Here is an 11,479-nt window from a genome sequence, read left to right as displayed (position 1 = left end):
TGGGCACTGGGCCACAGTTAGTGTGAATGATCAAGATCTTGGTCAAAGAGGTAGACTTTTAAGGGAGGGAAAGAGGCAAGAAGGCATGGAGTTTGAGAGGGGAATCCAAGAGTTTGCTTCCAAAGCAGCTGATAAAGGAGCAATAAAAATTGTGAGTGTGCAAGATGCAGAATTGGGGGAACTTAGAAATCTAGAAAGCTTATGCATGAAGGAACTGCACATGCTGGTTTACACCGTAGACCCAAAATGCTGGAGTAACTCAGCGGGACAGGCAGCATCTCTGGAGAGAAGGAATGGGTGACGCTTCGGATCGAGACCCTTCTGAGTTACTCCAGCATTTTGGTTCAATCTAGAAAGCTTGTTGATTTGTCAGTGTGACAGCCAGATCAGACATGACAGGCAAACAAACACAGAGCAACCTAAGATGGGCAACTCAGTTTACAAAGGGTAGATGAAAGGCTGTCTAGGAGAGCATTAGGATAGACCCGTCTGTTAGCAGTAAAGACGTTAATGAAATTTCAGTAGCAACTGAGTAAGTCAAAGGCCGAGCTAAATAATATCGGGTAGAAATAAGCGATCTTCACAATGTGAGTGGTAGGTAGGGTGAATTAAAAGCTCAGCTGCATCAAATACACTGCCAAGGTTTCAAACTAGCATTCAACCATGAACGTAAATGATGACCAGGGAGCAGAAATTGCACACAGAGGACCTGATTTGAATGTATCTGTAAGAGGAGCATGAAGATTTTTTTTCATTTGCAGGGTGGAATGGTTAAGTGGAAAGAAATATTCACAAGTCATTGTTGGGCTGTAATTAAATAAATTCAATGGAACTAAGACAACTGAGTAAGGAAGAATTGAAGGAGATGATTTAATTTGATGAAGCCAATTGGTTGAGAAAATTGGGGGAGGGATTATTTTAACACACCCCAGATCACAATGTTGTGTTTGGCTTTGTGAGGGGTATTGTAATGTTATGAGGGGAATGATGGGATTCAATTTAAGAGGTCGCAAGAAGCTTAATGGCTCTGGGCAGTAGTTAACAAAACTGGGATTAAGAGTGTGTTCTATGAAGACAACAATAATGACAAAAGAAAGACAGAACCTTATTCCAAGGATTGAAATGTCCAACACTAGAAGGCATAGCTATAAGGAGAGAGGGAGAAAGTTTAATGCCGGGCAATTTTTATAAAAACACACACTGTAGTGGGGGACTTGGAACATATTGCCAGGGATGGTGATGGAGGCAGACACACAAAAGTGATTAAGAAGCTTTTAGATAGACACATGGAACTGCAGGGAATAGAGGGATATGGATCATGTACAGGCAGATGAGATCAATTTAACTTGGCACCATTTTTGGCACAAAAATTGAGCCAAAGGGCCTGTTCCTGTGTTGTTTTATGTTCAATATTTAATGGCAATGAGAACTGTCCACAACAATCAACATTGAGCCCCAGGAAGGGAAGTTATTAATAGTTTGAATAGAATAGTATTAAATGAACAAGAGGTGGATCTCATGGACAGATGGCACAGAATTTAGAAAATAATGTTCTTCCAGAACTATAGCAGCAGGGAATTATTTCAGATGGCTGAGCTGGTTGTCAAACAGGAAGCCAGAGGCAATCAAATGGGCGGTCTTGAATTTTAAGCCAAAATATCCTGGAGCTTTCTGGATAGGAATTGGCAGAGAGGAGGGTGAGATGGCTATTGTTTGAAAGCAGAGTCAGGAAAGGCAGTAAAGGTTAAACTAGCCAAGGGTTTAGGACAATGTTCTGGATGCCGTGGCTGTGATTTCTTCGAAAAACATCAGCCTTTGCTCTCTTCCATTTGTACCAGGAGGGTGGAGTGGTGGGTTGCCCCATCAACTCCGACATGCAAGGGCAGTAGTCAAACTGATAAGTGCAGTGCTCATGGTGCTGCCCACTGCACAACATACACACTTAGCAGAGATGTCTTCATGCGGCTCCACAGATGGATTGGGTTGCATCTACAACTCTCTGCTATTGTAATGCTGGCATCATAGCCTACTTACGCACAAGGTCCCAAAGCAGCAATGTGACCAAATAATTTGTTGCCTTCATGATGTCTACAGAGATAAGGGGGCAGGAGAGCTCAATTTCAGTTTGGTGACATTTTTTATATCCATCCTCATTCATAGATCCCAAAAATTATTAAAACTCACCATTAACACTGCATTGTACCATGGGTTTGACGCAAAGTGCTGGAGTCAATCTGCAGGCCAGACAGCATGTCTGGAGAAAAGGAAAAGGTGACATTTTGGGTTGGAACCCTTCTTCAGTCTGAGTCTGAAGAAGGGTTCAAACCCGAAGTGTCACCTATTCCTTTTATCCAAAGATGCTGCCTGACCTGCTGTGTTACTCCAGCACTTTGTGTCTATCTTCGGTATAAACCAGCATCTGCAGTTCCTTTCTACACATATACCGCGGGTTTTTGACACAAGCCTCTGGACTGAGGCTTCAAGAGCTGACTGCTTCAGTCCAGAATGCTGACATTTTTGGATGGATTGGGTTTAGCAAGCCGAGAGTATATTATTGGTTATTGTTATCCGCACGTTTCATTGTTCAAAGAGGTGTTGATGGAATTGATTCAGGAAGAAGTGAAGGAGTATCAAGAAGGTGCAGCAAAGAAGATCACAGGACAGTACTCTGACCGAGCTGCAAGGCAGCAAATTATTCTCATCGATCCTTTCTACTTAGTTTATCACTGCATCTTCAATTTGACCAGTTCTGACACACACCATAATTATTTCTCAATTAATGCAGCTTTATGGGTGTTCCTGGAACAATAATAATTTTATGAAGATGAATAATTTCTCCATCAGCAGGTTCCATTAATGATTTCAGGAAAGGCCCAACATGTTTACAAATCCCCTGCTGTTTAATCTTCCAGCTCTCTTGATCTGGTAGTGTAATAGTGACTGCCTGGGAGGTGGAAAGCCTCCAAACTTTGCTTATTAACGGGGCCATCTGGGACTACAGACCAGCTGTTTGCCCATGGAGCCCGAGCTACCCTTTCTGTTCTGCTCATTGAAGCAGAATTGACTCAGCAGCTTGTTTGCCATGAAGTATATATCAGGCCGTGAGGGTACAGATTGTGCGGGTGTACATTTCTGTTGGGGCTGATAGTCTACAGCTCCCCACGAATGCCCATTTCCTAGCTGCCTGGTCTGGCCTGAGTTTAGCACGGAAACAGGCCCTTTGGCCACCGACTTCGCACCGACCAGCGATCCCCGCACACTAACACCATCCTAAACACAATAGGGACAATTTACATTTACACCAAGCCAATTAGCCTACAAAAACCTGTACGTCTTTGGAGTATGGGAGGAAGCCGAAGATCTTGAAGAAAATCCATGCGGGACACGGGGAAAATGTACATACTCCGTACAGACAGCACCCGTAGTCGGGATCGAACCCGGGTCTCTGGTACTGTGAGGCAGCAACACTACCACTGCGCCACCATGCAGCCCCAAGTTTATCCCACTGGATACACGATAGGGGCATCTTTGGTGCGAAGGTAGCGAATAGCCAGCTGAAGGAAATCAGGGACGCAAAATAGCCCAAAAGTAAGGGAATGCCGAGATCTTGAAAGCAGAGCCCAGGAGGTTACAGAGATGGGAAGGAGTGAGGCCGTAGAGGAACTTGTACATAATGTTGCAGAACTGGTGACTCTCTTACCTGACATTCCTTCCAAAGAAGCCGTGCTATCCTCGTCTCTTGCAGCAGAAGGTTATTTGTGAACTCTGCTCCTTAATAATCCACACTCATCTTTTCCTCCCGATTGCAGAATAAGACGAGGAAGCTCAAGTGAGCCCTGTGCATCTGACTCTGCATCACACGGGCATTTATTTGCTTGTCCAGCGATCTACTCAGAATCATCGGGCCAATGGGAATAAAAGTGTGACAGAGAGAATTAAAGCACAGTGTGGCACAGCAAGCAGTAGAGCTGCTGCCTCAGAGCACCAGAGATCGGCGTTTCAACCTGACCTCAAGTGCTGTCTGTGTGGAGTTTGTACGTTCTACCTGTGACCGCATGGGTTTCCTCCGGGTACTCAGGTTTCCTCATACATCCCAACAAAGTGTGGGTTTGTAGGTTAATTGGCCTCAATAAACTGCCCCTAGTGTGAAGGGAGTGGATGCAAAAGTGGGATAACATAGAACTACTGCGTATGGGTGATCGATGGTTGGCGTGGACTCTGTGGGCCGAAGGGCCTGTTTCCATGCTGTATCTCAAAACTAAAAATGTAAAAGAGTGAGAGGGGACCCGTGCTCGCTGGCATTGTTGGCTCAAGTGAGGGAGTCCCCTTCTTGGGCAAGTGACGACACATTGGTTTCTCAGCATTGTAGCATAGACCCTACATGCAATCATAGAATGCTAACACAGTAAAGTGGTCACCAGCCCAGAGATGGACCCTTTCTCAGGGTGATTGGGACCAGAAATACTGACAGAGGCCTCAGAAGCCATTACTAATTTAATGGCTCGTTCCTTCCTGCAGTCAGTGGCTGTGTAGTGGCAGTGTCCAGCAGAGCAACTCGCTTGGTCTTGGCTGATGGTTGCAGCCTGCACTCAGTTCAGGCACGAGGACAGCTTATCTCTTTTTAAAAAATTATATCATCATACCATTTATCCATTTATTTATGTATTTATTTATTTATTTATCTATCTATTTATCTATCTATTTATTTATTCTTTGTGTTCTCTATAACCAAAAATAATTAAAATCAACTATTTACAAAAATGATATGCACAGTACAAAAATACAAACAAACCCACCGCCATAGTACAAAGTAAAGCAAATATTCTTACTGAATAAACTACTATACAACTATAACACCATCCTTATTGAGGATGCAATTACCCCCCCCCCCCCCCCCCCGTGGTGCCCAGCGGTCCCGGAAATCCCCCAGGGTGCCCGTGGACAGTGCGTAGTCCCTTTTAAGTACCACCTGACGTAACCCTGGCAAAGAGGCAGGCAGCCGGCTCGGGCAGAGCCCTCTTCCGCCTGGCGCCGTGACTCGCGGATGGCCAGCTTGGCCACGTCTAGGAGCAACCCAACCAGGACATCTTCGGCCCTGAAGTGTCCTGACCCGAAACGTCACCTATCAATGTCCTCCAGTAATGCTGCCTGACTTGCTTAGTAACTTCAGCACTTTGTGTCATTTTTTTGTTGTAAACCAGCATCTGCAGTTCCTTGTTTCCACATCTTGATTGGCAGACCCCTGACTGGGTTTCACTGCAGAATAATGCATGGACCGCGCATTAATGCAACAATGCATGCACCGCGCATTAATGCAATAATGCATGCACCTAAGGTGTGATGATTCTTGCAGTTGAACTGAACTAAGTTGCACTGTTCAGCTGATCATCTACGGTGAATAATCCTACACTCTGAGCTGTACATAAAAACCTGGCTTTCAAATAGGAACAATCTTGTCTGTTCTATGTAAAGTAAATTGAAATTCAGCACTGTCACTTTTGTCTTGTTTATACATCATGCAAATATTTAGTCCTCTTCCTCCTCCAAGCCAAGGAACCCTCCACCTAAGGCACTACATTAAATCAGATTGTCTCATGGTTCAGCTTACAACTATTTGCAGAACCTCACTGCCAATTGATTGACTATTGTGCTTCCTACAACTCTCACTACATTGTAAACATACCACATTGGCTATGAAGTCCTTCAGAACATCCTGAACTCCTTATCAATGGCAGCAGTTTCTTCCCAATCTTTGTATTTAACATTGGCCTGCAAGGCACACCCTATGACTAATGTAACTCGTCATGGTATGAGAGTAGGAAGGAATTGCAGATGCTGGTTTCAACCAAAGATAGACATAAAAAGCTGGAGTAACTCAGTGGGTCAGATAGCATCTCTGGTGAAATTCAGAGTGTCTCTGAGGATCCTTCATTGCTTCTACTCTGGGGCTGTAGAGAGCATCCTGTCTGGCAACATTACAGTCTGGTTTGGGAACAGCTCTGCCCAGGACAGGATGGCCCTGCAGAGAGTAGTGCGTTCGGCAGAACGCACCATGGGAACTACACTCGTCCCCCTGCAGGACCTATACATCAGGAGGTGCAGATCCAGAGTAAGCAAGATTATGGGGGACCCCTACCACCCCAGCAACGGACTGTTCCAGATGCTACGGTCAGGCAAATGCCTCCGCTGTCACGCTGTGAAAACAGAGAGGATGAGACGGAGTTTCTCCCCACAGGCCATCAGGACTGTTAACGTTTCTAACTCCAATGGCTAAAATTTGTCTTCTCTGTATTAACTTTAATTTATATGCTGTAACTGTAATTCTTTTTTTTTTGCACAATCCGCACATACACAATCGTGTATGTGTATGTGATAAATAAACTTGACTTGAAAAGGAATAGGTGACATTTTGGATCGAGGCCCTTCTTCAGACTATGAGAGTAGACTGGCCAACATGGCTCTCTACACAGAAATATCCCAGCCTGGCCTCTACCAGTACAGGTTAAGTATGTTTTAGTCAATACCTACCCTCTTTAAATGATCCTGTGCTTCTACCTGGTAGCTCCAGGCCTGTCTATAGTGGGTGTGGTTAGTGGGTGGGTCTATTGTGGGTGTGACCAGGCAACACCTCATGGACTCTGGGATAAATGACATCACCACAAATAACATCACAACTTATGTTATTTCCTTTTGTGGATGTCCTGACCCTAAGATTATACAGATGCCTTCAATGTCTGCTGGAGGACTGAGGAGGCATAAGAGACAGTGGGATCAGTGCGTCACACGCAGTGTGGTCCCACCTGTCTGCTGTTAATCATCCCGTCCTGGGTTAGGATTTGGTGGGAGCTTCAAGGCCCCGCCTCAGATTTCCCGTCTGACCAAATATTCCATCCCTCAGCGTGAACAAGTTCCCGACAGCATTTATAATTTTTTCTCTTCCATTTCCTGTATGTGTTACTTTCTGATTTAAAAGCACCACTTTATTTTAAATTCAATTACCCACACATAATTGTAAACATCAGGCCCCAATCATCAAATGATGTGTAACACGATGGGACAGGGCCTCGCCTCACTTCCCTGGCAAGTCTTCAGGATATAACTGCTTTTTCAGAAGTGTTGTGCTGGACAAATGTTTGCTAATTGGCCCCTGGCACTCACTCTCCTCATTTCCTTCAAATTCTCCACAGCTGCCCTTAAGTGATTCCCTAAAAGGGACAGTCTGGTTACACTTTTGCTTGTTTGGCAGGTGCTCCATCCACCCTGTGCATCGGGCTACCATGGCTGTGCCCACTCCCTCATGGATATCGTTGCAGGAGCTGCTGACTGTCCAAGGGCAGCCTGTGACTGAAGGACAGGCATGGGCTCTGTGTTACCATGGCTGCCTGGCCATCCAGCGGCAACAGAGTCCGGCCAGTGTCTGGGCCGGCTGGTTGATGAATTGGAAGCAACCTCAGTTTCGAACTGTGGATGACTTGATCCTGAATGAAGATGGAACGGTTGTGTGTGTTTCTGCTGGTAATGGTAATATAGGAGGAAACGTATTGGCTGGGGTGTAGCAATGCCTCGCCCATTTAGCGGAGAACCTGGTCCCTGTGATTTAGTTTTTATGTGGTACTTGTACACTTGTACACTGTTACTGTGTGTTCTTATTATGGTTGGGATGGGGGAAGATGTTGGTATAGTTAACAATAGTTACCCACCTTTAGTTGCCCTGCTGAACATAGTGGTGGTGCCTCCTTGAGATACTGAGATAAGGTGAGTGATTCTACTTCTAAAGCTGACTAGTGACCAGCTCAAATGGAAAATTAGAGATAGTGATGTTCACTTCACCCTACATTCTTTCTTCTACTTCTTTGAGATTGTTAGTTTATCGGAATTGCTGTAGAACACATTTTCAAACACATTGGTGCCTCTATAATAATGGTAGATCTTTAGGTTTGTGAAAGGATGTTGAGCTAATGGGTTGTTTTCCCTGGATATCGTGTCCGCACCCAGCTAGAAACAAATGCTTCTCTTCACACACTTTTATTTATATATTTTTTCATATTTCAGATACAGCGCGGAAACAGGCCTTTTCGGCCCACCAAGTCCGCGCCGCCCAGCGATCCCCGCACACTAACTATCCTACACACACACTAGGGACAATTTTTACATTTACCCAGTCAATTAACCTACATACCTGTACGTCTTTGGAGTGCGGGAGGAAACCGAAGATCTCGGAGAAAACCCACGCAGGTCACGGGGAGAACGTACAAACTCCGTACAGACAGCGCCCGTAGTCAGGATCGAACCTGAGTCTCCGGCGCTGCATTCGCTGTAAAGCAGCAACTCTACCGCTGTGCTACCGTGACGTGACCTTTGACGTGACCTACTCTTGACGTGGCCTTTGTAGGTGGTGGGGAGTCTTTGTGAAGCTGAGCCTCTTGGTTTCGACCTGCTCCACCCTGAGTCCTAGGACATGTTTGACCAAATTACTGCCCTTAGTTATGTTGTCAGGCAACACTGTAGAGTAGATACTTTCATCTCTGCTCTTGTGCGGGCAAAAAGGAGTAGAGACCTGATCTTTGGTACCTCTGATCAGCTGCCTGCGCACTCCTGTTGGTGTGATCATCCATCTACTCTGGCCCATGGAGTGAGATAACCTGCTATGCGTCAGACAGAAAGGGAGTGATCAGGGTACTAAGTGGCACAGTTTAGAATCTTGCAACGTCAAAGTTTACACAGCATGTTATACAGGCAGATTACTAAATCTCTTGGATAGACAAAGCTGGAGTAACTCAGCGGGTCAGACAGCATCTCGGGTGAAAAGGAATAGGTGATGTTTCGGGTCGAGACCCTTCTTCAGACCACGAGAGTAGAATGCCCAACATGTCTCTCTACACAGAAAGATACCAGCCTGGCCTCTACCAGTACAGGTATATCGAACAAATGAATGAAAGATATGCAAAAAAGCAATGATGATAAAGGAAATGTTCCATTGTTAGCTGTGAGCTAGGTGAAAATGAGTTGCAGATAATGAGACTCAACAAGATGACTGAAGCTAGTACAACGATTTAGGTGGGGGAGGGACGGCTTTTTGTGTCTTTCTACGGTTTAAACCAGCATGTGCACTTCCTTCCTGTACATCTTACAAAGTCTTTTGGCAGATGCTTGGAAAGCCATGGTGATTCTGTGTGTTGCCTCTTTCTCTGCAGACTTGCCTCGTGGTTCAGCATAGTTATTACCAGTGTGTTTTAGAAGGTTGACATTGCAATTCTTTAATCTGATCAGATCTACTTGAGTTGGCCAGTGCTTCGGTTATTCGTTCCAACCTTGGGTTTCTATTGGAGACATGGACGTATGGGAAGTGTTGGGGTTGAAATTATACAGAGAGCTATAGGTTCAAAGGTGCTCTGAGGAGCTGTTGTAAGTCAATGTGGACTTGAGTTTGTGCTTCTCCCAGTGCTACCTTTCAAACGCATAGTGCGCTGGTTTTGCAAAAGCCACAGGTGTGACATAGACATAAAAACATAGAAAATAGGTGCAGGAGTAGGCCATTCGGCCCTTCGAGACTGCACCGCCATTCAATATGATCATGGCTGATCATCCAACTCAGTATCCTGTACCTGCCTTCTCTCCATACATCCTGATCCCTTTAGCCACAAGGGCCACATCTAACTCCCTCTTAAATATAGCCAATGAACTGGCCTCAACTACCTTCTGTGGCAGAGAATTCCACAGATTCGCCACTCTCTGTGTGAAAAAATGTTTTCCCATCTCGGTCCTATCCCTAATCTCCCTTGTTAGCCACGGATGCACTACCTTCCATGATTTATTCTTTTGCCAAACTGGGATGAACAATTGTTGTAGTTCATCCATGCGGTCTTTAAATGCCTTCCATTGCATATCCACCGTCAACCCTTTAAGAATCAATTGTCAGTCTATCTTGGACAATTCACGTCTCATGCCCTCAAAGTTACCAATGATGTATTTGATTAAAATAATGACATACTAAGGCAGAGTACATAAGGTCATAAAGGAATAGGTGTAGAATTAGGCCATTCAACCCATCAAGTCTACTCCGCCGTTCAATCATGGCTGATCTATCTCTCCCTCCTAACCCCATTCTCCTGCCTTTTCCGCATAACCTCTGACACCTGTACTAATCACAAAGCATGGCAGAAGACTATTTACAGCCATTGAAGGGACCATTCATTCGTTCAGGACAGAAGTTACAAGAAACTTCTTAGTTGGCATTCCCTTCTGGGTTAGTGGCTGAGGCAGAAACTTTCAATGCCAATAAGCTAGGAGTGGTGGATGTAGATGAAGGGGATCAAAAGTCATAGAGAGCAAATAATTGTGGTGAGATCTATGCAATTATAAGTTGGGACTGAAGGCAAAGGACATGTTGAACTTGGATTGTGAGTGGGTCAGTTCTTCTGGATGATATTTAACTAACTTGCTGCTAAAAGCAATTTCTTTAATTTTCAGATGACAAGAAGCTTACGTGCACAGAGGAGAAGGTAACTGTGTTTACTTAACCTGAAATTAGACTTTTCATGATAATGGCAGACTGATTATTGTAGAAGATAAACATGTTTTATTGTGCTCTTCGTAAATGGGGATAAACTTTATGTCAAAATAACTTAATGGAAAGCCAAGAATCTTTATTTGGGGAAGAGGCCCCTGCAAATGCCCATCCATGTGAAACCCTTTAGTCTGGACCAGGATTTAACCTGTTAATAGACAATAGGTACAGGAGTCGGCCCTTCGGCCCTTCGAGCCAGCACCGCCATTCAATGTGATCATGGCGGATCATTCTCAATCAGTACCCCGTTCCTGCCTTCTCCCCAGACCCCCTGACTCCGCTATCCTTAAGAGGTCTATCTAGCTCTCTCTTGAATGCATTCAGAGAATTGGCCTCCACTGCCTTCTGAGGCAGAGAATTCCACAGATTCACAACTCTCTGACTAAAAAGTCTCTGTTCACTGCAAAGAATTGTTTTTTTTCTCACTTGTACACTCTGATCCGAGTATACTCTGGGCTGGCACTGAACAGGTTAATTCTGTCCAGTGAGGATAGGAGGTTGTGGTATTTAATGAAGTGTGGTTGGCCGTCACTTGGTTTGAAGGTGATCCTTTTCAGGCACCCAGTGGCCCAGTAGAATAATGTACACTTGTTGCATTAGCTGTCAGAATTTCAGTCTGCTGACCCAGAGGCAGGAGTTCAAATCTCTCTGTGTTGGAGCAAGGGGACTGAAATAAGAATCATTAGAATAAATCTAAAATTTTTGATTAAAAATAAAAAAAATGTTTGTCTTTGTGGCCCAGTGGCTAGAAAGCAACTGAATTGGTGCAAAATGGGGGGAATCTGCAGTCCATACCCAGAGACTCCAAACTCATCCATGTAGTTTACTCTAGACTCTGACTGAGGGTTTATAAGTACCACATCGCCAAAGCAAATAACTAAAATTAAAGTGGCTCAATCCAATCCTGAAACC

This window comes from Rhinoraja longicauda, chromosome 22, assembly GCF_053455715.1.
Source record: "Rhinoraja longicauda isolate Sanriku21f chromosome 22, sRhiLon1.1, whole genome shotgun sequence".
Taxonomy (NCBI): domain Eukaryota; kingdom Metazoa; phylum Chordata; class Chondrichthyes; order Rajiformes; family Arhynchobatidae; genus Rhinoraja; species Rhinoraja longicauda.
Note: the sequence above shows the minus strand (reverse complement) of the source record.